Source organism: Lissotriton helveticus, chromosome 3_1, assembly GCF_964261635.1.
Source record: "Lissotriton helveticus chromosome 3_1, aLisHel1.1, whole genome shotgun sequence".
Taxonomy (NCBI): Eukaryota; Metazoa; Chordata; class Amphibia; order Caudata; family Salamandridae; genus Lissotriton; species Lissotriton helveticus.
Window position 1 is genome coordinate 160,597,963 of NC_136061.1, and position 26,967 is coordinate 160,624,929.

Sequence of the window (26,967 nt, forward strand, 5' to 3'; positions counted from 1 at the left end):
TGCAACAGTAGGGAAAATGTTGGATACCAGAGGAGTAAAATGTAATATTCCCACTCCAGTGAGTGCAACAGTAGTGAAAATGTTGGATAGCGGAGGGGGAGAAAATTACTATTCCAACTCCACTGAGTGCAAAAGTAGGATAAGTGTTGGATAGCGAAGGGATACAAATTAATATTCCCACTCTAGTGAGTGCAACATTGGGGAAAGCGTTGGATAGTGGAGGGGTAAAATGTACTATTCCCACTACAGTGAGAACAACAGTAGGGAAAGTGTTGGATAGCGGAGTGGTAAAAACTACTATTCCCACTCCAAAGAGTGCAACAGAATGCAACAGTAGAGAAAGTGTTTGATAGCAGAGGGGTAAAAATTACTATGTGTACTCCAGTGAATGCAATAATAGGATAAGTGTTGGATAACGGAGGGGTAAAAAATGTCATCCCCACTCCGGTGAGTGCAACAGTAGGGAATGTGTTGGATAGCAAAGGGGTTAAAATTACAATTCCTACTCCAATAAGTCCAACAGTAGGGAAAGTGTTGGAAAGCGGAGGGGTGAAAACTACTATTCCAACTCCAGTGAGTGCAACTGTAGGGAAATTGTTGGATAGCGGAGGGGTAAAATGAACTAGTCCCACTCCAGTGAGTGCAAAAGTAGGGAAAGTGTTGGATAGCGGAGGGGTAAAATGAACTATTCCCACTCCAGTGAGTGCAACATTAGGGAAAGTGTTGGATAGCGGAGACAAAAAAATTACTATTCACACTCAATCAATTATAATAAAAAAAACATTTTAAAGTTAAAAAATCATAAAAATAAATAAACAATATTTATAAAATGAAAAATCAAATATATAAAATATATAAAAAGAGAACATATTATAATATTAATTGCAGATATCAAAATCCTACAAATATTATCTAAATAAAATAATAAAGACATTTAAAAACATTACTGGAAAATATTGACAAACAAAAAAATCCATGAATACATAAATGTATTTCTTTTATTTCCTACCCTATAAACACATACCCAAATACAAAACACTACAACATTTTAAATTACATTTACTTCCATAATTAACATAATTAATAATCAGTAAAAAATACTATTAATTAAAAAGACTTATAAACATTAATTGACTACACCCACTTTAACACTATAATATCCACAACACACACCTAAATTAATCTATAAAATAATAAAAAAACAATTAAAACGTATTTTTAAATTAAAAACTATTACTATTAACAACTAATAATGAAGTAATTAAAATGTATCTAATACCCACCCATTACCCCTTTAAAAGTAAAAACAACACACAAAAAATTAACAATTGCCCAAAATAAATATCAAATAATTAACATTAATTAACAAATATATAATAATTAATTAAACACAAATGACTTCCCACCCTTTACTCGTATAAACACCCCACAACACACCTAAAACTAAATGCACAATTACCATAATAACATTTTAATTAATGTAATTAATATAAATTAACAGCTCACACTAACTAAACATTTTTTTAAAAGGGCTCTACATTGGACGCTTACTGCGCAAGGGTCAAGAAAGAGTAAGAAGTTAGTATATGTAAGCCATAAATGTACCCGCGGTATAATGCCTTATTGATGGCATTTTATGATGGCTATCAGAACAGCATCAATGTACTGACTCTCTCCTCTTGCTCATATGCTGCTGTGGATATTTAAAACTCAGATTGTGAGGAGTTCTTTGGGAATCACATAGATATCTATAGGTAAGTTAAAGGAGTTTGAAGGTTCAGACTCTTTGGAACAGGGAGCCGTATTGCAAGGTGTTATGATTGGCAGCGCGGCAGCGACGTTCAGAATCTCCCTGACCCACTTGGGGATAAAACTTTTGAAATATTGAAGGAACATTGCGGCACCCACTGGGGTGATAATTTGACTGAGGGACTACAAGTACCAGCATGCCTGTTTGGCAACTGCCCACTGGGGGGGACTTGGATTAATTATCAGGTGTTCCACGGCATGCCAATTTTTTCATTTGATCAAGATCCCATGGGATCAAAACGCGTCATGCTGATGGTGGACTGTGGCTGGAAATAAATCTACTTTGCACCTACTTGGGTCCTGGCTCCTCTGTTTCCTGTAGCAACGTGTGGTCCTATCGAAGGGACATAGGGAGAACGCTAACATATATATATATATAGATATATATATATAGATATATATATATATATCTATATATATATATCTATATATATATATATTACCTACTGGCGGTCGCCAGTAGGTATATATAGTTAGGATTGTTTTCCATAGGGAAATCGCAACATTCTATTGGGAATAACTTTGGCGGCGGTTGAGTAATCTTCCTGAAATTTTCCTTAACTTTGCCTCGTGGCGCTCCGGTCCTTCCCTGAAAGTTTGGGGGGGGATTCGTCAAGCGGGGGCCGAGATAAAAGGGAGGTCCCAAAACGTGTTTTCCCCATGTTAATTTCCATAGGGCGGTCGGACTCACTTTTAGCTCGAACGGCTGAATGGATTTTCACCAAACTTGCCAAAATTGTAGGGACTGGTAGCCCGATGTGCCTTTGCTATGTCTCAAGATATGCGCTCCAGTGGATTTTGATTAATTTAGGTTAAAAAAATATATATATCTATAGCAGCTTACCCGTGAGCTTACCCGTACGCTTACGGTACGCGCACGTGCGCGTACAGTACGCGTACCTCTAGTGCGCGAGCTGCATTCTGATTGGCTGCCAATGTCTGTCAACACTCTAAAACAGAAATTGTGGGCAGCCATCATGTGCCTCGGTAGAGTGAGGTTCAGGAAAGCAGGAAAACAAATGTGTAGAACTCAAAAAGGGGGCAGGGTAGAAGCACCCTAACCCCTTTTTTTTTTTTTTAAAGTCGCGGGGTACGCGCACGGTACCCCGACTTTTACAAAAAAAATATATTTATTTTTTTTGCCTTTGGGGTCTTTGTGGGACCCCCTGAGCAGGCCTAGGGGGTCAGGGTGCTTCTACTCTGGCCCCTTTGCGAGTTTCACACCTTTGTTTCACTGCTTTCTTGTGCCTTGGTTCTAACAAGGCACAAGATGGCTGCCAACACTTCCTGGTTTTGAGTGTTGACAGACAGTGGCAGCCAATCAGCATGCCTTCCCGAGAAAGCTGCATGGTCATTGGCTGTCAACACTTCTAACCAGGAGGTGTTGGCATCCATCTTGGGTCTTAGTAGACTGAGGCACAAGAAAGCAGAAAAACAAACGTGTAGAACACAAAAAGGGGGCGGGGTAGAAACACCCTGACCCCTTAGGGCTGCTCAGGTGGTCCCAGTAGGATATTAATATATTTAAACGTTATCCGCTAATAGAATTAGCATTTAAAAAACCTTTAAAATTCACTGAAACAACCATAGGTTTCAGGCCTTATATAGTTAAGAATTAGCATTTAAAAAACCTTTGAAATTCACTGAAAAAACCATATGTTTCAGGCCTTATATAGTTAGGAATTAGCATTTAAAAAACCTTGCAAATTCACTGAAAAAAACATAGGTTTCAGGCCTTATATAGTTAGGAATTAGCATTTAAAAAACCTTTGAAATTCACTGAAAAAACCATAGGTTTCAGGCCTTATATAGTTAGGAATTAGCATTTAAAAAAACCTTGCAAATTCATTGAGTGATTGTATGGGGGAATGAGTGGATGTGTGTGTAGACCTAGGAATCAGTGAGTGCGTATGTAGTAACTGGTATTGGTGTGTCAATGGTTTCAAGAATGGTAGTTTGTATTTAAGACTGGGTGTATCAAAGGTTAGATTAGAGTGTGAGGAGGTGCATTGTATTATCACATGAATGATGTCATCAGTGATGTCAATTGAGATGTCATCAGTGATGTCATCAGTGATGTCATTTGAGATGTCATCAGTGATGTCATCAGTGATGTCACTGACCATGTCATGAATGATTTAATATGTGACATCATCAGCAGTGGATTGCGGGTGCGCGAAATATAGTTAGTACAACTAACTATATAGGAGCAATTTCAATGGTTTTTTAAATGCTAATACCTAACTATATATGACCTGAAACCTATGTTTTTTTCAGTGAATATATATATATATATATATATATATATATATATATATATATATATATATTAATCACCAAGGAGACCCGTTATTCACGAAGTCCGCGGCCCGTTGACAGATGGCGAGTCCGACCGAGCGGGACACTCGGTAATTAATCTACCACCAAACTCTTTACTTTGCTTTAAAGAGAGAAAGACTCACACTTGGGATAACCTTAGTTTATTTAAGCAAGGTAACGCGTTTCAACAGCGAGAGCTGTCTTGATCACACAGTTTGCTTACTGGCACAGGAAGTCCATACATAGGTATTCAACACAAACAAAGGACTCATTGTTTGGTAACTAGTGTTAGAAACTTGGCGGCCATCTTAACACTATAAAAATATATGTACCTCAATAGGTTGAACCTATGTTACAAACATTTTGTAAACATATTGTTTATCAAGAAAACATTATTATAAGCATATGTATAATCCCTATGCCTATTACGAGATCATTCATGATATTTAAATATGTACATCACTATATACATGTATTTCAAACAAAATATATAATTCATTCGACATAGTGTCTTTGAACTTAATCTCAGATATAAGCTATCCATATACGGCATAGTGCCCAATTTTTGAAGGGATAGAGTTCATATGCAGTAAATCAAAAAAGTTTTCTTGAACATTATATCACAGTTCATGCGTATGTATTTTTAGATGGAACAGCATATCTATATAATATACCTTAGATAATCTCCCTGTGTCAGAAAAAGAGATGTGAAAAGTGCATAGAAAAGCAAAGTGCAAATTAGTATCTAAAAAATAATATCTGAAAAAGGAGGGGACTCAGGTGGAGGAAATGACTGAAGATTCCAGAATTTCATTTTGGCCAGTCTAATCCACCTAGGAGAATCAGATAAAACTCAATAAACAACAGTGTTGTGCTCTATGTGAAAGGTAAAACAACAAAAAACATGGAAAGCAGTTAGCAATGTAATGGAAAGATGTATATACACATGAATAGAAACAGAACAATGCACTAGTCTCTGTCAAAATAATCTTTTACAAGTTAATCTTTTAATCTTTTAAATGGAAGGCTAGTTCCTCATCAAGATTGTGGCCTTTCGGGTACTTAGTTTCGAGGTTAATTATCCATTTTGACTCACGTTTGCGGAGAGCAAGGGTTCTGTTACCTCCTCTGGGACCTACGTGTACTTGTTCTAACGCAAAAAAACTAAGTAGATTGCAATTCGAACGATGGAAAAGTTCAAAATGTCTGGCTATCGGGTAATGGGGGTCTTTGTTAGTAATAGCCCGCATGTGTTCTAGTGTTTAAAACGGAGAAGTCCATTGGCCGGCCGCCGATCCTATTTCGCCCGCTCGTCTGCTCTCCGCCGTACTGTAGGAGACGCCTGCCCCGGTGAACTATATACGGCAGTCTTATCACGTTGGCAAAACTAACTGTGCACGATGTCATTTTCGCACTAACATATGCCCTGAGAGGTCTGACCTACATCACAACATATATCCGACAGGACCCCAATTTCCACAAATCCGTAATAATTCGAATCTTTGTTTGGACTTGTTTATTTGGATGACGCGAGTGTGGCGTCACTGAATCAAGGAACAACGAAATTTACGGAAGGAAAGACCAAACTATATAAACGTAACATCGGCAACAGAAACCTTCTAGATAGAAGGGGGATACCAACCATAGTTTATTGATAAAAGAGAGGTGCCTGTTACTATACAGCACTACGCACGTGTACCTTTGGTACACCGGGACTCACATTTTAATTAACATTCAACATGGAAGCGGAACGCCGTGCTGCGGCTGCAGCCTTATTTGCTAGGGCCCCAGGCTCTGGAACAGGCAATATTCAAAAGAAAGACAATCTTCCAGACACCTTGTTACTTACCAAACTTAAAAGATTGGAAAAACTCAAGAAATCCGAAACATCCAAATGGTGGGAAGCAATCTCACTTCAGGACTATGTAGACAAACAAATGGTGCCCAGAGGTCTACGAATTTACATTATGCCATCATATGAATCACTTAACCCCCAAATGTTATTGGATTGGCAAGAGAACTCAGCCAATGGATCGAGAGTGATGATGAATATCTTGATCAAGTATGCGTGGGAGGACCGCGAAGTAATTATGACGGAAATAAAAACAATAGAGGAAGAACTAACCAAGAGTACAGATCAAGACTTAATAAATAAATTCATGAAAGATCTTAAACCCAAATTGGAACGCCACGAGGAAGACATAAAGATCAGAAAACAGCGAAAACTACATAGAGATTGTTTGGATTACGAAACAGGTCGGATTTTGACGTATAGTCCGAAATATGACTATTTATATGAAGATCTCCCGTCAATGACAGCAGTAGATGGCACTGCAACCAACGAAAACATCACAATGGACACCACTGGTTCAGAGACTGATCTTTCGGTTTCAACCATCAGTTCCATCTCAGAGAGACCAATACCAACAAGGAGGGCCAATTTTTTAGACGAGTTCAAGGTCCTAAAAAGGGGCCGACAAGTACCGAAACCAACCCCCGATATACCCCCAACGAGAGGAAAACCACGGGGGAGAGGCCGCGGAAGAGGAAGAGGGAGGGGAGGAGCAAACAAAGACGGAAACGAAGAAAACAAAAACAAGACAAAGAAGAATGCAAAAGAGCTCGTGGGAACAAGAACAAGAAGCTCAACAAACAAGGAGTAATGGATCCTGCCACGGTAAATCAAACTATCATAAATTTAAGTAGCAGACATCTAACTTTCTCCGAAAAATGCACACTATGTCTTGGTTTAACATTTTGTCCCTCCGAAATTTTTAATTATGCAGATACCAGAATAGATCTGTACAAATTCGTGAGGAAAGTAAAGCTTAAGAAATGGCACTATTTGCATAAACAAAATCCCACAGCAATTTTCTCAGAATCTGAGAACATCTCTAGTACCTTTCCTATCTTTACAGTGGGAGACGCATCAGGAATACAAAGTATACAAGAACTTGACAATGAGGAGGATGACAACCGTCCTAATGAGACAGAGCTTGGAATGACAACTAATAGGACCCCGCATACGGGTTTCAAACCACGTTCTATTTTTTATCCAATCTTACCCCACGATAACATAGATACTTTTCAAGATGTTGTCACCCAATCACTATCAAAACTAAAAAGAAATGTTAACAATAAAGGATGCTCCAATCTGTCCCAGGAACAAAGAATCTTTTTGACTAATCTGGCCAATGATACAACTATTGTGATTCGCCCGGCCGATAAGGGGGGCAATATTGTCCTTTGGCCAAAAGACCTATATGTTAAAGAGGCCCTAAGACAGTTGGAAGACCGACAGTTTTATGCACCTACAACCACAGATGTATATAACAACAGCATTATTGACATTTGGGAAAAATTGAAACAGTGGGAACAAACGGGGCTGATAACATGGGAGGAATACTGTTTTTTAAAACGAGACTACCCCAAATTACCCATACTGTATCTTCTCCCGAAGGTGCACAAGAACCCCACGTCTCCACCAGGGAGACCGATTGTGTCCTCAATTGGTAGTACATTAGAAAATGTCTCAAAGTATGTCGACTTCTTTTTAAGAGAATATGTCACAGCGTTACCATCATATGTGAGAGACAGCACTGATTTTATATGCAAACTAGAGAATGTTGTATGGGAAACGAATGATTTGCTAATAACAATGGATGTAAATTCATTGTACACCATAATTGACCATAGAGAGGGCATACAAGCTAGTCTTCATTATCTGAAAAATAGGCCAATACAATTTCTTGAACATACGCAAATGGTATTAGACATGATGATGTTGTGTTTAACCGGTAACATCTTTATGTTCAATGGCACTCTTTATCAACAGACACGTGGTACTGCCATGGGGACCTGTTTTGCCCCGAGCTTTGCCAATCTCTTCCTCGGGAAGTGGGAGGAGGAGATCAAAGCTGACCACATTGTGTCTGCGTATTTTTCCATGGTCAAAGTATGGTTCAGATATATTGATGACCTGTTCATCATTTGGACAGGGGGTGAAGCAAAGGCTGTAGAGTTTATCAATATCCTGAACACTAACAACTACAATATTAAACTCACGAGTCAGATCAGTAGTACATCCATCGAATTCTTGGACTTGCATATAACCACTGAAGGAAACACTCTAAAGACTAGTCTTTATCGGAAGGCAACGGCCGGGAATACTCTTCTCCACGCTCTCAGCAGCCACCCCGATACCCTTAAGTGGAGTATCCCCTACGGTGAGCTGCTGAGGGCGAGGAGAAATTGTAGTTCCCTTGTGGATTTTGAGAAAGAAATGGATACCATGACATCCAGATTTAGAGACAGAGGATATCCGGAATGGGTCCTTAACAAAGCCAAAGAACGAGTAAGGAGAACAGACCGTACCACCATTCTTAATCCAGAGAAGGATGAAACAGCCGAGGTCGAAGGCAAAGAGTCAGAACCCACAGTGCGGGCCATATTCACGTACAATAATAATTCCAATCAAATATCAAAAATTTTGGCCGACAAGTGGGAGATACTTACCAGTGACCCTCTCATCGGTCCTAGTATGCCGCGTAGACCTCAAATTACCTACAGGAAAGGCAGGAGTATAAGAGATATCATTGTACGCAACGATATCACACCCACCAAAGATCCCAATGAACATCAGCTCAAGGGTTTCTTTCCCTGTGGGCACTGTAAAGCCTGCCGCAATAGCAGTATGGTAAAAACAGTTATAATTCCGGGCTATGCAACACCAAAAAGAATTGACCAATTCTTAACCTGTGGCACTACCTTCTGTGTCTATGTACTCACGTGTCCGTGCAAAATGAAATATGTTGGTAGTACTACCAACGCAGCAAAGAAAAGAGTACTAGAACACATGCGGGCTATTACTAACAAAGACCCCCATTACCCGATAGCCAGACATTTTGAACTTTTCCATCGTTCCAATTGCAATCTACTTAGTTTTTTTGCGTTAGAACAAGTACACGTAGGTCCCAGAGGAGGTAACAGAACCCTTGCTCTCCGCAAACGTGAGTCAAAATGGATAATTAACCTCGAAACTAAGTACCCGAAAGGCCACAATCTTGATGAGGAACTAGCCTTCCATTTAAAAGATTAAAAGATTAACTTGTAAAAGATTATTTTGACAGAGACTAGTGCATTGTTCTGTTTCTATTCATGTGTATATACATCTTTCCATTACATTGCTAACTGCTTTCCATGTTTTTTGTTGTTTTACCTTACACATAGAGCACAACACTGTTGTTTATTGAGTTTTATCTGATTCTCCTAGGTGGATGAGACTGGCCGAAATGAAATTCTGGAATCTTCAGTCATTTCCTCCACCTGAGTCCCTTCCTTTTTCAGATATTATTTTTTAGATACTAATTTGCACTTTGCTTTTCTATGCACTTTTCACATCTCTTTTTCTGACACAGGGAGATTATCTAAGGTATATTATATAGATATGCTGTTCCATCTAAAAATACATACGCATGAACTGTGATATCATGTTCAAGAAAACTTTTTTGATTTACTGCATATGAACTCTATCCCTTCAAAAATTGGGCACTATGCCGTATATGGATAGCTTATATCTGAGATTAAGTTCAAAGACACTATGTCGAATGAATTATATATTTTGTTTGAAATACATGTATATAGTGATGTACATATTTAAATATCATGAATGATCTCGTAATAGGCATAGGGATTATACATATGCTTATAATAATGTTTTCTTGATAAACAATATGTTTACAAAATGTTTGCAACATAAGTTCAACCTATTGAGGTACATATATGTTTATAGTGTTAAGATGGCCGCCAAGTTTCTAACACTAGTTACCAAACAATGAGTCCTTTGTTTGTGTTGAATACCTATGTATGGACTTCCTGTGCCAGTAAGCAAACTGTGTGATCAAGACAGCTCTCGCTGTTGAAACGCGTTACCTTGCTTAAATAAACTAAGGTTATCCCAAGTGCGAGTCTTTCTCTCTTTAAAGCAAAGTAAAGAGTTTGGTGGTAGATATATATATATATATATATATATATATATATATATATATATATATATATATATATATATTCACTGAAAAAACCATAGGTTTGACACCAGTTATAGTTAGCTGGAAATTTTACTGACATAAAACCATTGAAATTCCCACGTTATAGTTAGTTGGACTCACTATAACTTGCGCGCCTGCAATGCACTGCTGATGACGTCACATATTACATCACTCATGACATGGTCAGTGACATCACTCATGACATCACTGATGACATCATCATCCAGTGAATGTGTGTCTTTCTGAAAAATAAATATGTTTTATATATGTATATGTAAAGGTCGATGGAAGAATAAATGTTTAAATAAGTGTCTTAATGGATGTTTTAAAAAAAAAAATTGATTGGTTAACTGGCTTATTAAGTGTATCTTAGTGAATACATATATTAGCGAGTATTGTTTAAATATTTAAATGTTTGTATCAGTGTTTCACTTTGTGTATAAGTTGCTGCATGGGTTGGTGAGTAGCTACATGTGTGTGTATATGGGTTATTAGATGTTTTTTTAGTATCAGTATGAGTGTCTGTATGGTTTGGTCGGGTTGTTACTTAGCACATAGATGCATCAATGACTGACTCACTGTATGTGTTTTGAAGACAGCATATGTGCAGGACTGTGTGGGTGGATGAGTGTGTATATGTGTGTGTTAGTGAGTGAATGACTGTCTCACTAGTGTCTTTATCAGTAACTACATATGTTTTAATCTAGTATATGTGAGTATTGATGTATATAAGTGAGTATATGTGAGAGTGAGAGATTGAAAAAGTTCTTGTTTAAATAAGTATGTGTTTCTATAAGTGATTGTTTAAGATAGTAAGTATGTGTAAGTTTCCTTAGAAGTAAGGTGGTAGTGTGTGTATAGCTGTATATGCAAATAAATGGATGTTCAATACTTTATTTGCATGTGTGATTATGTGTGTGAGTAACTTTTGGATGACTGTCGGTGTGTAACAGGATGTATAGGTGTTTCACTACATATGATGAGTGAATATATGTATGAGTGACTATATAGAACTGTTGGTGAATGAGTGGATGTGTATATAGATGGTGGTATTACTGAATTGGTTGTTGTAACTGGTATGGGTATCTCTATTTTTTTGAAAATTTTAGTTTCTATTTTTGAATATGTGGTTCAAGGGTTACATTACACTGAAAGGAGGTCTGTCACTCTGTCACAAGGATGGTGTCATCAGTGATGTCATGAGTGATGTCACTGACCATGTCATGAGTGATGTAATATGTGATGTCATCAGCAGTGCATTGCAGGCGCGCAAGTTATAGTGAGTCCAACTAACTATAACGTGGGAATTTCAATGGCTGTATGTCAGTAAAATTTCCAGCTAACTATAACTGGTGTCAAACCTATGGTTTTTTCAGTGAATTTAATAGGTTTTTTAAATGCTAATTCCTAACTATAACTGGTGTGAAACCTATGGTTTTTTCAGTGAATTTAATAGGTTTTTTAAATGCTAATTCCTAACTATAACTGGTGTGAAACCTATGTTTTTTTCAGTGAATTTCATAGGTTTTTTAAATGCTAATTCCTAACTATATAAGGCCTGAAACCTATGTTTTTTTCAGTGAATTTCAAAGTTTTTTTTAATGCTAATTCCTAACTATATAAGACCTGAAAGCCTACCAGGAATCTCCAGTATGCGCCAGGGGACTGCATTGCAGAGAGGTGTAATGAAGCCACGCCCCTTTTTACACCTCTCTGCAACGCAGCCCCGTGCATGTTTGAAGAGGGGGAACTAATTCCCCTTGCATACTGGGGGCCCCTGGGGGCCAACTAGCCCACCTGGAACCTCCAGTATGCGCCAGGGGGCTGCATTGCAGAGGTGTAATGAGGCTATGCCCCTTGTTACACCTCTCTGCAATGCAGCCCCCTGCCGCGTTTGCAGAGGGGGAACTAATTCCCCTTGCATACTGGGGGTCCCTGGGGGCCAACTAGCCCACCAGGAGCCTCCAGTATGCGCCAGGGGGCTGCATTGCAGAGAGGTGTAATGAGGCCACACCCTTTTTTACACCTCTCTGCAACGCAGCCCCCATGCATGTTTGAAGAGGGGGAACTAATTCCCCTTGCATACTAGGGGTCCCTGGGGGCCAACTAGCCCACCTGGAACCTCCAGTATGCGCCAGGGGGCTGCATTGCACAGAGGTGTAATGAGGCTATGCCCCTTTTTACACCTCTCTGCAAGGCAGGCCACTGGCGCGTTTGCAGAGGGGGGACTAATTCCCCTTGCATACTGGGGGTCCCTGGGTCATATCTGCCTTAACACCGATATTCCGAACGATTGAAAATGACTTTTCTTGAGAAACATTTGGATTTGGATTATCATGTCCTATACTTTGGAATTTTTGAAAGACTGACTTTGAGGATGCTATAAATTACTCAAGTCTGCCCGAATTGTGTGGGTAAAATTGATACCTAGTCACTTTGAATAAGAATGTACTTACGTCTCGTCTAACATTTGGAAGAAATATCTAGTTATATGACAACAGGATACCGACAGAACTTGAAGGAAATAAGAACGCCCTGAAGAAGTTCTGTTGTACAGAACGAAACGTTTCGGCTGGCTGTGGTACATAAACTTAAGGAAAATAAAAGCATTTGAATATACACCAAGATTCAGCGCTTCAATAAGGACTCTAAGTGATATGATTTGATTGGACTTATTGTGCAAGTGGTGCTGTGCCAAACTTTGGAATATTCTCCACTACTCTCTACTACTTACTCTCTCCTACTCCACTACTCTCAAATACTCACTCTCTACTACTCATTCTCTACTACTCTACTACTCTCTACTACTCTCTCTCTACTACTCACTCCCTACTACTCACTATCTACTACTCTCTACTACTCACTCTCTACTACTCACTCTCTACCACTCTCTCTCTACTACTCACGCTTTACTACTCACTCTCTACTACTCTCTACTACTCACTCTCTACTTCTCACTCTCTACTACTCTCTACTACTCACTCTCTACTACTCTCTCTCTACTACTCACTCTCTACTACTCACTCTACTACTCTCTACTACTCACTCTCTACTACTCTCTCTCTACTAGTCTCTACTACTCACTCTACTACTCACTCTCTACTACTCTCTACTATTCTCTCTCTCTGCTACTCACTCTCTACTACTCTCTACTACTCACTCTCTACTACTCACTCTCTACTACTCTCTACTACTCACTCTTTACTACTCTCTACTACTCACTCTCTACTGCTCTCTACTACTCACTCTACTACTTACTCTCTACTAATCTCTACTACTCACTCTCTACTACTCTCTACTACTCACTCTACTATTCACTCTACTACTCTCTACTACTCACTCTCTGCTACTCTCTCTACTGCTCTCTACTACTCTCTACTACTCACTCTCTACTCTCTATTACTCACTCTCTACTCTCTACCTCCTTACCTCTCTCTACTTCTCTCTCTACTAGTCTCTACCTCTCTACCGCTACCTCTCTACCTCTACCTCTCTACCTCTACACCTCTACCTCTCTACCTCTCTCTACACGCACACATATACACATATATATATATGCATATGCATTTATATATATGTATGTGTATGTATATATATATATATATATATATATACATACATATATAAACATATATAATCTGTATATCTATATAAATACAAATATAAATGCATGCATACATATACATATATGCATACAGATGCATGTTATTTACATGAAAGTTTAAAAAATACAAATAAAAGCAAAGCTAAAAAGCCACCTCATTACAAACAGAATGGCTTTAACTTAAACGAGGGCGAGATCTATTGCATTTTCAATGCTTGTTTACTTTGGTTCCATCAAGAAGGCATTCAGATGTGTCACACATTTGCCCTAAATTCTGAATGTTAGCACTCTAGTTGCTCATTAGATCACTGTAGTAAAGCTACTGCTCACCAGGGAAGTCTGCTGCTGGTATTCAAAGCGCATGTTTCAGTCTGCATGTCAGAATTATTTTAATGAAATAAAAGAGGATTTGAGAAGTCACTCAAAATGATCCCTAATTTTTCTTTCTGAAGCACTAATCATACTTTCTATGGCAAAATGAACCCCCTCATTTTGTTCCTTTTTAAATTAAATGTTTTCAGACTTACCACTTCATTCCAATCAAGATGGCTTCTGGTGTGCCATACTTTTGTCATAAGTAAGACTGTTAGCGCTCTACTTGTTCGTTAGAACACTCTTGGACATTCTGTCATTGGGCTATACTTGGGCTACATCTGGGTGATATTTGGGATACATTTAGGCTCTTTTGTCTCTGGTGGCCATCTTGGGAGACTGTATGTCAGAATTTTTTAATGAAATTGAAGAGGATTTGAGAAGTCACTCAAAATGTGCCCTAATTTTTCTTTCTACAGCACTAATCATTCTTTCTATGGCAAAATATACCCCCTTATTTTGTTCCTTTTTAAATTAAATGTTTTAAGAGGTACCACTTTATTCCAATCAAGATGGCTTCAGGAGTGCCATACCTTTGTAATAAGTAGGACTGTTAGCGCTCTAGTTGTTCTTTAGAACAATCTGGGACATTCTGTCATTGTGCTATACTTGGGCTACATCTGGGTGATATTTGGGCTACATTTGGGCTCTATTGTCTCTGGTGGCCATCTTGGGAGACTGCATGTCAGAATTTTTTAATGAAATTGAAGAGGATTTGAGAAGTCACTCAAAATGTGCCCTCATTTTTCTTTCTGCAGCACTAATAATACTCTCTATGGCATAATATACCCACTCATTTTGTTCCTTTTTAAATTAAATGTTTTAAGAGTTACCACTTTATTCCCATCACGATGGCTTCAGCTGTGCTATACCTTTGTAATAAGTAGGACTGTTAGTGCTCTAGTTGTTCTTTAGAACACTCTAGGAGGCTGCAGTAGAACACAAAGGAATCAACTGACAGTCTCTGTCCTTGATGGATGTACATGTTTTACTGAGAATGTCAGACTTCATTCTCACATGACTGAGAAAGATAATGTGAATGTACAGAAAATATGCTTTCAGTTTAGCTTATAGATCCCCTTCCAAACCACTGTGGGAAAAGCATGAGATATTAGTTTTCTTTCAAACATGATTCATGATATCACAGCAGAAGGCTTTTTCACATGGTAAAATCACCTTAGAACACACCACAATTCCTAAAATGAGTATGGTACCATCAACAAATGATTTATAATGTAACTAAAGTCCTAAAACCCTCTATTAACTACAATGCTTTTAATGAGGTGCTATCATGTATATTGGTCCCAAGATGGCTGCCAACACTTCTTGGATGAAGTGCTGACAGCCAATCAGATCAGATGTGGGGGTAGGCTCCGCCCAGATATATATATATTTTTTTAACCTAAATTACTCAAAATCCACTGGAGCACATATCTTGAGACATAGCAAAGGCACATCGGGCTACCAGTCCCTACAATTTTGCCAAGTTTTGTGGAAATCCATTCAGCCGTTCGGGCTAAAAGTGAGTCCAACCGCCCTATGGAAATTAACATGGGGAAAACACGTTTTGGGACCCCCCTTTTATCTCGGCCCCCGCTTGACGAATCCTTCCCAAACTTTCAGGGAAGGAGCAGAGCGCAGCGCGGCAAATTTAAGGAAAATTACAGGCATATTCCTCAACTGCCCATTCAGGGCGTGATTAATTTATCTTTCATATGCATTTATATATATGGAGGATGCCAGTCCACACACAGTACTATACGCATTTGTGCTTTAATTTGGTGTTTTAAAAGAATGACATGATTGAATCTCTTTGTGTGTCATGTAACACTGACTGGCTCACTCTTCATTAAGTGTTGCAATACTCAGATGAGTCGTTATTTGCCGTGAGCATCATAATTGGACTGCATTTGCCCATCCTGGGCTGAATCACTTGTAAATTATTGAATTCGGTTGAATGTACAATTTTGCAGGCATGCCATGTCACACATATGGACCTTAAAAACTGATATTGTGAAGTAATATATACGTAGTGAATAATGATGTACATCGTTCCAACATGGCAGCCGTTATAGACTAAGATCTTGCAGTCCTACGTTGCTCTTGATTGTATTATGACGTCCTTTAAAGATTGTGTGCGTTCATGCTTTCTGCACAACTTGACAAAGCCCCACGGCGAAACGTGTCGTTGCTGTTTAGTTCCTCTACGAATAAACTGGTTTGGAACTACCCCCTGCGAGTGCTGCTTTCCTTTTTGGATTTAATGTCCTTGGATTTGTGGAGCCGATATTTCGTAACGGGCACACCCCCGTTTGGCGTGCACCCGCCCGCGAGTGCTACCGGCAGGTGTTTTGGAGTTTTGGATATATATATATATATATATATATCAAAACCCAAATGCCCTTAGCATTCACCAAAGCACTCAACAGTTCTCTTGCCATCCAGCCTTTATTAAGATGCATGCCTTTCTGCTTCACAGTTAATAGGTTGCCTGACGCGTTTCGGGGTCGGAACCCCGTCTTCAGAGGCTGCACAAAATGACACACAGGGATCGTTTCAATTGGCATTTCCGGTTGTTTTATAATTACCAAGCCCCACAGTGGGCGTATGCTGAGTGCATCGTCACGCTGATACTTGCTGGGACTTGTAGTCTATGAAACGATAATTATTATTCCTTTGAGTAAGTCTGTGTGCTCATTTCTAAAATCATGCTTTTCATTAGAATTCCTCAGTGGATCGTGTCACATTCAAGCATGCTGCATTCCTTAAAGAGCGCTGTGCCATCGAGTCACGAAGGGTAGCTGACTCGGGCATCGTGCTGCTGGATTTCACTTCTCTCCCAGCAGGCGATGGTGCTTTTGGTCACGGCCGGGCCGCCGTGTAAAGTATCAAAACCCAAATGCCCTTAGCATTCACCAAAGCACTCAACAGTTCTCTTGCCATCCAGCCTTTATTAAGATGCATGCCTTTCTGCTTCACAGTTAATAGGTTGCCTGACGCGTTTCGGGGTCGGAACCCCGTCTTCAGAGGATGCACAAAATGACACACAGGGATCGTTTCAATTGGCATTTCCGGTTGTTTTATAATTACCAAGCCCCACAGTGGGCGTACGCTGAGTGCATCGTCACGCTGATACTTGCTGGGACTTGTAGTCTAGGAAACGATAATTATTATTCCTTTGAGTAAGTCCGTGTGCTCATTTCTAAAATCATGCTTTTCATTAGAATTCCTCAGTGGATCGTGTCACATTCAAGCATGCTGCATTCCTTAAAGAGCGCTGTGCCATCGAGTCACGAAGGGTAGCTGACTCGGGCCTCGTGCTGCTGGATTTCACTTCTCTCCCAGCAGGCGATAATGCTTTTGGTCACGGCCGGGCCGCCGTGTAAAGTATCAAAACCCAAATGCCCTTAGCATTCACCAAAGCACTCAACAGTTCTCTTGCCATCCAGCCTTTATTAAGATGCATGCCTTTCTGCTTCACAGTTAATAGGTTGCCTGACGCGTTTCGGGGTCGGAACCCCGTCTTCAGAGGCTGCACAAAATGACACACAGGGATCGTTTCAATCGGCATTTCTGGTTGTTTTATAATTACCAAGCCCCACAGTGGGCGTATGCTGAGTGCATCGTCACGCTGATTCTTGCTGGGACTTGTAGTCTATGAAACAATAATTATTATTCCTTTGAGTAAGTCTGTGTGCTCATTTCTAAAATCATGCTTTTCATTAGAATTCCTCAGTGGATCGTGTCACATTCAAGCATGCTGAATTCCTTAATGAGCGCTGTGCCATCGAGTCACGAAGGGTAGCTGACTCGGGCCTTTTGCTGCTGGATTTCACTTCTCTCCCAGCAGGCAATGGTGCTTTTGGTCACGGCCGGGCCGCCGTGTAAAGTATCAAAACCCAAATGCCCTTAGCATTCACCAAAGCACTCAACAGTTCTCTTGCCATCCAGCCCTTATTAAGATGCATGCCTTTCTGCTTCACAGTTAATAGGTTGACTGACGCGTTTCGGGGTCGGAACCCCGTCTTCAGAGGCTTCACAAAATGACACACAGGGATCGTTTCAATTGGCATTTACAGTTGTTTTATAATTACCAAGCCCCACAGTGGGCGTATGCTGAGTGCATCGTCACGCTGATACTTGCTGGGACTTGTAGTCTATGAAACGATAATTATTATTCCTTTGAGTAAGTCCGTGTGCTCATTTCTCAAATCATGCTTTTCATTAGAATTCCTCAGTGGATCGTGTCACATTCAAGCATGCTGCATTCCTTAAAGAGCGCTGTGCCATCGGGTCACGAAGGGTAGCTGACTCGGGCCTCGTGCTGCTGGATTTCACTTCTCTCCCAGCAGGCGATGGTGCTTTTGGTCACGGCCGGGCCGGCGTGTAAAGTATCAAAACCCAAATGCCCTTAGCATTCACCAAAGCACTCAACAGTTCTCTTGCCATCCAGCCTTTATTAAGATGCATGCCTTTCTGCTTCACAGTTAATAGGTTGCCTGACGCGTTTCGGGGTCGGAAACCCGTCTTCAGAGGCTGCACAAAATGACACACAGGGATCGTTTCAATCGGCATTTCTGGTTGTTTTATAATTACCAAGCCCCACAGTGGGCGTATGCTGAGTGCATCGTCACGCTGATACTTGCTGGGACTTGTAGTCTATGAAACGATAATTATTATTCCTTTGAGTAAGTCTGTGTGCTCATTTGTAAAATCATGCTTTTCATTAGAATTCCTCAGTGGATCGTGTCACATTCAAGCATGCTGAATTCCTTAATGAGCGCTGTGCCATCGAGTCACGAAGGGTAGCTGACTCGGGCCTTTTGCTGCTGGATTTCACTTCTCTCCCAGCAGGCAATGGTGCTTTTGGTCACGGCCGGGCCGCCGTGTAAAGTATCAAAACCCAAATGCCCTTAGCATTCACCAAAGCACTCAACAGTTCTCTTGCCATCCAGCCCTTATTAAGATGCATGCCTTTCTGCTTCACAGTTAATAGGTTGACTGACGCGTTTCGGGGTCGGAACCCCGTCTTCAGAGGCTGCACAAAATGACACACAGGGATCGTTTCAATTGGCATTTCCGGTTGTTTTATAATTACCAAGCCCCACGGTGGGCGTATGCTGAGTGCATCGTCACGCTGATACTTGCTGGGACTTGTAGTCTATGAAACGATAATTGTTATTCCTTTGAGTAAGTCCGTGTGCTCATTTCTAAAATCATGCTTTTCATTAGAATTCCTCAGTGGATCGTGTCACATTCAAGCATGCTGCATTCCTTAAAGAGCGCTGTGCCATCGAGTCACGAAGGGTAGCTGACTCGGGCCTCGTGCTGCTGGATTTCACTTCTCTCCCAGCAGGCGATGGTGCTTTTGGTCACGGCCGGGCCGCCGTGTTAAGTATCAAAACCCAAATGCCCTTAGCATTCACCAAAGCACTCAACAGTTCTCTTGCCATCCAGCCTTTATTAAGATGCATGCCTTTCTGCTTCACAGTTAATAGGTTGCCTGACGCGTTTCGGGGTCGGAACCCCGTCTTCAGAGGCTGCACAAAATGACACACAGGGATCGTTTCAATTGGCATTTCCGGTTGTTTTATAATTACCAAGCCCCACAGTGGGCGTATGCTGAGTGCATCGTCATGCTGATACTTGCTGGGACTTGTAGTCTTTGAAACGATAATTATTATTCCTTTGAGTAAGTCCGTGTGCTCATTTCTAAAATCATGATTTTCATTAGAATTCCTCAGTGGATCGTGTCACATTCAAGCATGCTGCATTCCTTAAAGAGCGCTGTGCCATCGAGTCACGAAGGGTAGCTGACTCGGGCCTCGTGCTGCTGGATTTCACTTCTCTCCCAGCAGGCGATGGTGCTTTTGGTCACGGCCGGGCCGCCGTGTAAAGTATCAAAACCCAAATGCCCTTAGCATTCACCAAAGCACTCAACAGTTCTCTTGCCATCCAGCCTTTATTAAGATGCATGCTTTTCTGCTTCACAGTTAATAGGTTGCCTGACGCGTTTCGGGGTCGGAACCCCGTCTTCAGAGGCTGCACAAAATGACACACAGGGATCGTTTCAATTGGCATTTACAGTTGTTTTATAATTACCAAGCCCCACAGTGGGCGTATGCTGAGTGCATCGTCACGCTGATACTTGCTGGGACTTGTAGTCTATGAAACGATAATTATTATTCCTTTGAGTAAGTCCGTGTGCTCATTTCTAAAATTATGCTTTTCATTAGAATTCCTCAGTGGATCGTGTCACATTCAAGCATGTTGCATTCCTTAAAGAGCGCTGTGCCATCGAGTCATGAAGGGTAGCTGACTCTGGCCTCGTGCTGCTGGATTTCACTTCTCTCCCAGCAGGCGATGGTGCTTTTGGTCACGGCCGGGCCGCCGTGTAAAGTATCAAAACCCAAATGCCCTTAGCATTCACCAAAGCACTCAACAGTTCTCTTGCCATCCAGCCTTTATTAAGATGCATGCCTTTCTGCTTCACAGTTAATAGGTTGCCTGACGCGTTTCGGGGTCGGAACCCCGTCTTCAGAGGCTGCACAAAATGACACACAGGGATCGTTTCAATTGGCATTTCCGGTTGTTTTATAATTACCAAGCCCCACAGTGGGCGTATGCTGAGTGCATCGTCACGCTGATACTTGCTGGGACTTGTAGTCTATGAAACGATAATTATTATTCCTTTGAGTAAGTCCTCGTGCTCATTTCTAAAATCATGCTTTTCATTAGAATTCCTCAGTGGATCGTGTCACATTCAAGCATGCCGAATTCCTTAATGAGCGCTGTGCCATCGAGTCACGAAGGGTAGCTGACTCTGGCCTTTTGCTGCTGGATTTCACTTCTCTCCCAGCAGGCAATGGTGCTTTTGGTCATGGCCGGGCCGCCGTGTAAAGTATCAAAACCCAAATGCCCTTAGCATTCACCAAAGCACTCAACAGTTCTCTTGCCATCCAGCCCTTATTAAGATGCATGCCTTTCTGCTTCACAGTTAATAGGTTGACTGACGCGTTTCGGGGTCGGAACCCCGTCTTCAGAGGCTGCACAAAATGACACACAGGGATCGTTTCAATTGGCATTTCCGGTTGTTTTATAATTACCAAGCCCCACAGTGGGCGTATGCTGAGTGCATCGTCACGCTGATACTTGCTGAGACTTGTAGTCTATGAAACGATAATTATTATTCCTTTGAGTAAGTCCGTGTGCTCATTTCTAAAATCATGCTTTTCATTAGAATTCCTCAGTGGATCGTGTCACATTCAAGCATGTTGCATTCCTTAAAGAGCGCTGTGCCATCGAGTCATGAAGGGTAGCTGACTCTGGCCTCGTGCTGCTGGATTTCACTTCTCTCCCAGCAGGCGATGGTGCTTTTGGTCACGGCCGGGCCGCCGTGTAAAGTATCAAAACCCAAATGCCCTTAGCATTCACCAAAGCACTCAACAGTTCTCTTGCCATCCAGCCTTTATTAAGATGCATGCCTTTCTGCTTCACAGTTAATAGGTTGCCTGACGCGTTTCGGGGTCGGAACCCCGTCTTCAGAGGCTGCACAAAATGACACACAGGGATCGTTTCAATTGGCATTTCCGGTTGTTTTATAATTACCAAGCCCCACAGTGGGCGTATGCTGAGTGCATCGTCACGCTGATACTTGCTGGGACTTGTAGTCTATGAAACGATAATTATTATTCCTTTGAGTAAGTCCGTGTGCTCATTTCTAAAATCATGCTTTTCATTAGAATTCCTCAGTGGATCGTGTCACATTCAAGCATGCTGAATTCCTTAATGAGCGCTGTGCCATCGAGTCACGAAGGGTAGCTGACTCGGGCCTTTTGCTGCTGGATTTCACTTCTCTCCCAGCAGGCAATGGTGCTTTTGGTCACGGCCGGGCCGCCGTGTAAAGTATCAAAACCCAAATGCCCTTAGCATTCACCAAAGCACTCAACAGTTCTCTTGCCATCCAGCCCTTATTAAGATGCATGCCTTTCTGCTTCACAGTTAATAGGTTGACTGACGCGTTTCGGGGTCGGAACCCCGTCTTCAGAGGCTGCACAAAATGACACACAGGGATCGTTTCAATTGGCATTTCCGGTTGTTTTATAATTACCAAGCCCCACAGTGGGCGTATGCTGAGTGCATCGTCACGCTGATACTTGCTGGGACTTGTAGTCTATGAAACGATAATTGTTATTCCTTTGAGTAAGTCCGTGTGCTCATTTCTAAAATCATGCTTTTCATTAGAATTCCTCAGTGGATCGTGTCACATTCAAGCATGCTGCATTCCTTAAAGAGCGCTGTGCCATCGAGTCACGAAGGGTAGCTGACTCGGGCCTCGTGCTGCTGGATTTCACTTCTCTCCCAGCAGGCGATGGTGCTTTTGGTCACGGCCGGGCCGCCGTGTTAAGTATCAAAACCCAAATGCCCTTAGCATTCACCAAAGCACTCAACAGTTCTCTTGCCATCCAGCCTTTATTAAGATGCATGCCTTTCTGCTTCACAGTTAATAGGTTGCCTGACGCGTTTCGGGGTCGGAACCCCGTCTTCAGAGGCTGCACAAAATGACACACAGGGATCGTTTCAATTGGCATTTCCGGTTGTTTTATAATTACCAAGCCCCACAGTGGGCGTATGCTGAGTGCATCGTCATGCTGATACTTGCTGGGACTTGTAGTATTTGAAAGGATAATTATTATTCCTTTGAGTAAGTCCGTGTGCTCATTTCTAAAATCATGCTTTTCATTAGAATTCCTCAGTGGATCGTGTCACATTCAAGCATGTTGCATTCCTTAAAGAGCGCTGTGCCATCGAGTCATGAAGGGTAGCTGACTCTGGCCTCGTGCTGCTGGATTTCACTTCTCTCCCAGCAGGCGATGGTGCTTTTGGTCACGGCCGGGCCGCCGTGTAAAGTATCAAAACCCAAATGCCCTTAGCATTCACCAAAGCACTCAACAGTTCTCTTGCCATCCAGCCTTTATTAAGATGCATGCCTTTCTGCTTCACAGTTAATAGGTTGCCTGACGCGTTTCGGGGTCGGAACCCCGTCTTCAGAGGCTGCACAAAATGACACACAGGGATCGTTTCAATTGGCATTTCCGGTTGTTTTATAATTACCAAGCCCCACAGTGGGCGTATGCTGAGTGCATCGTCACGCTGATACTTGCTGGGACTTGTAGTCTATGAAACGATAATTATTATTCCTTTGAGTAAGTCCGTGTGCTCATTTCTAAAATCATGCTTTTCATTAGAATTCCTCAGTGGATCGTGTCACATTCAAGCATGCTGCATTCCTTAAAGAGCGCTGTGCCATCGAGTCACGAAGGGTAGCTGACTCAGGCCTCGTGATGCTGGAGTTCACTTCTCTCCCAGCAGGCGATGGTGCTTTTGGTCACGGCCGGGCCGCCGTGTAAAGTATCAAAACCCAAATGCCCTTAGCATTCACCAAAGCACTCAACAGTTCTCTTGCCATCCAGCCTTTATTAAGATGCATGCCTTTCTGCTTCACAGTTAATAGGTTGCCTGACGCGTTTGGGGTCAGAACCCCGTCTTCAGAAGCTGCACAAAATGACACACAGGGATCGTTTCAATTGGCATTTCCGTTTTTTTTATAATTACCAAGCCCCACAGTGGGCGTACGCTGAGTGCATCGTCACGCTGATACTTGCTGGGACTTGTAGTCTATGAAACGATAATTATTATTCCTTTGAGTAAGTCCGTGTGCTCATTTCTAAAATCATGCTTTTCATTAGAATTCCTCAGTGGATCGTGTCACGTTCAAGCATGCTGCATTCCTTAAAGAGCGCTGTGCCATCGGGTCACGAAGGGTAGCTGACTCGGGCCTCGTGCTGCTGGATTTCACTTCTCTCCCAGCAGGCGATGGTGCTTTTGGTCACGGCCGGGCCGGCGTGTAAAGTATCAAAACCCAAATGCCCTTAGCATTCACCAAAGCACTCAACAGTTCTCTTGCCATCCAGCCTTTATTAAGATGCATGCCTTTCTGCTTCACAGTTAATAGGTTGCCTGACGCGTTTCGGGGTCGGAACCCCATCTTCAGAGGCTGCACATAATGACACACAGGGATCGTTTCAATTGGCATTCCCGGTTGTTTTATAATTACCAAGCCCCACAGTGGGCGTATGCTGAGTGCATCGTCACGCTGATACTTGCTGGGACTTGTAGTCTATGAAACGATAATTATTATTCCTTTGAGTAAGTCCGTGTGCTCATTTCTAAAATCATGCTTTTCATTAGAATTCCTCAGTGGATCGTGTCACATTCAAGCATGCTGCATTCCTTAAAGAGCGCTGTGCCATCGAGTCACGAAGGGTAGCTGACTCGGGCCTCGTGCTGCTGGATTTCACTTCTCTCCCAGCAGTCGATGGTGCTTTTGGTCACGGCCGGGCCGCCGTGTAAAGTATCAAAACCCAAATGCCCTTAGCATTCACCAAAGCACTCAACAGTTCTCTTGCCATCCAGCCTTTATTAAGATGCATGCCTTTCTGCTTCACAGTTAATAGGTTGCCTGACGCGTTTCGGGGTCGGAAACCCGTCTTCAGAGGCTGCACAAAATGACACACAGGGATCGTTTCAATCGGCATTTCTGGTTGTTTTATAATTACCAAGCCCCACAGTGGGCGTATGCTGAGTGCATCGTCACGCTGATACTTGCTGGGACTAGTAGTCTATGAAACGATAATTATTATTCCTTTGAGTAAGTCTGTGTGCTCATTTCTAAAATCATGCTTTTCATTAGAATTCCTCAGTGGATCGTGTCACATTCAAGCATGCTGAATTCCTTAATGAGCGCTGTGCCATCGAGTCACGAAGGGTAGCTGACTCGGGCCTTTTGCTGCTGGATTTCACTTCTCTCCCAGCAGGCAATGGTGCTTTTGGTCACGGCCGGGCCGCCGTGTAAAGTATCAAAACCCAAATGCCCTTAGCATTCACCAAAGCACTCAACAGTTCTCTTGCCATCCAGCCCTTATTAAGATGCATGCCTTTCTGCTTCACAGTTAATAGGTTGACTGACGCGTTTCGGGGTCGGAACCCCGTCTTCAGAGGCTGCACAAAATGACACACAGGGATCGTTTCAATTGGCATTTCCGGTTGTTTTATAATTACCAAGCCCCACAGTGGGCGTATGCTGAGTGCATCGTCACGCTGATACTTGCTGGGACTTGTAGTCTATGAAACGATAATTGTTATTCCTTTGAGTAAGTCCGTGTGCTCATTTCTAAAATCATGCTTTTCATTAGAATTCCTCAGTGGATCGTGTCACATTCAAGCATGCTGCATTCCTTAAAGAGCGCTGTGCCATCGAGTCATGAAGGGTAGCTGACTCGGGCCTCGTGCTGCTGGATTTCACTTCTCTCCCAGCAGGCGATGGTGCTTTTGGTCACAGCCGGGCCGCCGTGTTAAGTATCAAAACCCAAATGCCCTTAGCATTCACCAAAGCACTCAACAGTTCTCTTGCCATCCAGCCTTTATTAAGATGCATGCCTTTCTGCTTCACAGTTAATAGGTTGCCTGACGCGTTTCGGGGTCGGAACCCTGTCTTCAGAGGCTGCACAAAATGACACACAGGGATCGTTTCAATTGGCATTTCCGGTTGTTTTATAATTACCAAGCCCCACAGTGGGCGTATGCTGAGTGCATCGTCATGCTGATACTTGCTGGGACTTGTAGTCTATGAAACGATAATTATTATTCCTTTGAGTAAGTCCGTGTGCTCATTTCTAAAATCATGCTTTTCATTAGAATTCCTCAGTGGATCGTGTCACGTTCAAGCATGCTGCATTCCTTAAAGAGCGCTGTGCCATCGGGTCACGAAGGGTAGCTGACTCGGGCCTCGTGCTGCTGGATTTCACTTCTCTCCCAGCAGGCGATGGTGCTTTTGGTCACGGCCGGGCCGGCGTGTAAAGTATCAAAACCCAAATGCCCTTAGCATTCACCAAAGCACTCAACAGTTCTCTTGCCATCCAGCCTTTATTAAGATGCATGCCTTTCTGCTTCACAGTTAATAGGTTGCCTGACGCGTTTCGGGGTCGGAACCCCATCTTCAGAGGCTGCACATAATGACACACAGGGATCGTTTCAATTGGCATTCCCGGTTGTTTTATAATTACCAAGCCCCACAGTGGGCGTATGCTGAGTGCATCGTCACGCTGATACTTGCTGGGACTTGTAGTCTATGAAACGATAATTATTATTCCTTTGAGTAAGTCCGTGTGCTCATTTCTAAAATCATGCTTTTCATTAGAATTCCTCAGTGGATCGTGTCACATTCAAGCATGCTGCATTCCTTAAAGAGCGCTGTGCCATCGAGTCACGAAGGGTAGCTGACTCGGGCCTCGTGCTGCTGGATTTCACTTCTCTCCCAGCAGTCGATGGTGCTTTTGGTCACGGCCGGGCCGCCGTGTAAAGTATCAAAACCCAAATGCCCTTAGCATTCACCAAAGCACTCAACAGTTCTCTTGCCATCCAGCCTTTATTAAGATGCATGCCTTTCTGCTTCACAGTTAATAGGTTGCCTGACGCGTTTCGGGGTCGGAAACCCGTCTTCAGAGGCTGCACAAAATGACACACAGGGATCGTTTCAATCGGCATTTCTGGTTGTTTTATAATTACCAAGCCCCACAGTGGGCGTATGCTGAGTGCATCGTCACGCTGATACTTGCTGGGACTTGTAGTCTATGAAACGATAATTATTATTCCTTTGAGTAAGTCTGTGTGCTCATTTCTAAAATCATGCTTTTCATTAGAATTCCTCAGTGGTCCGTGTCACATTCAAGCATGCTGAATTCCTTAATGAGCGCT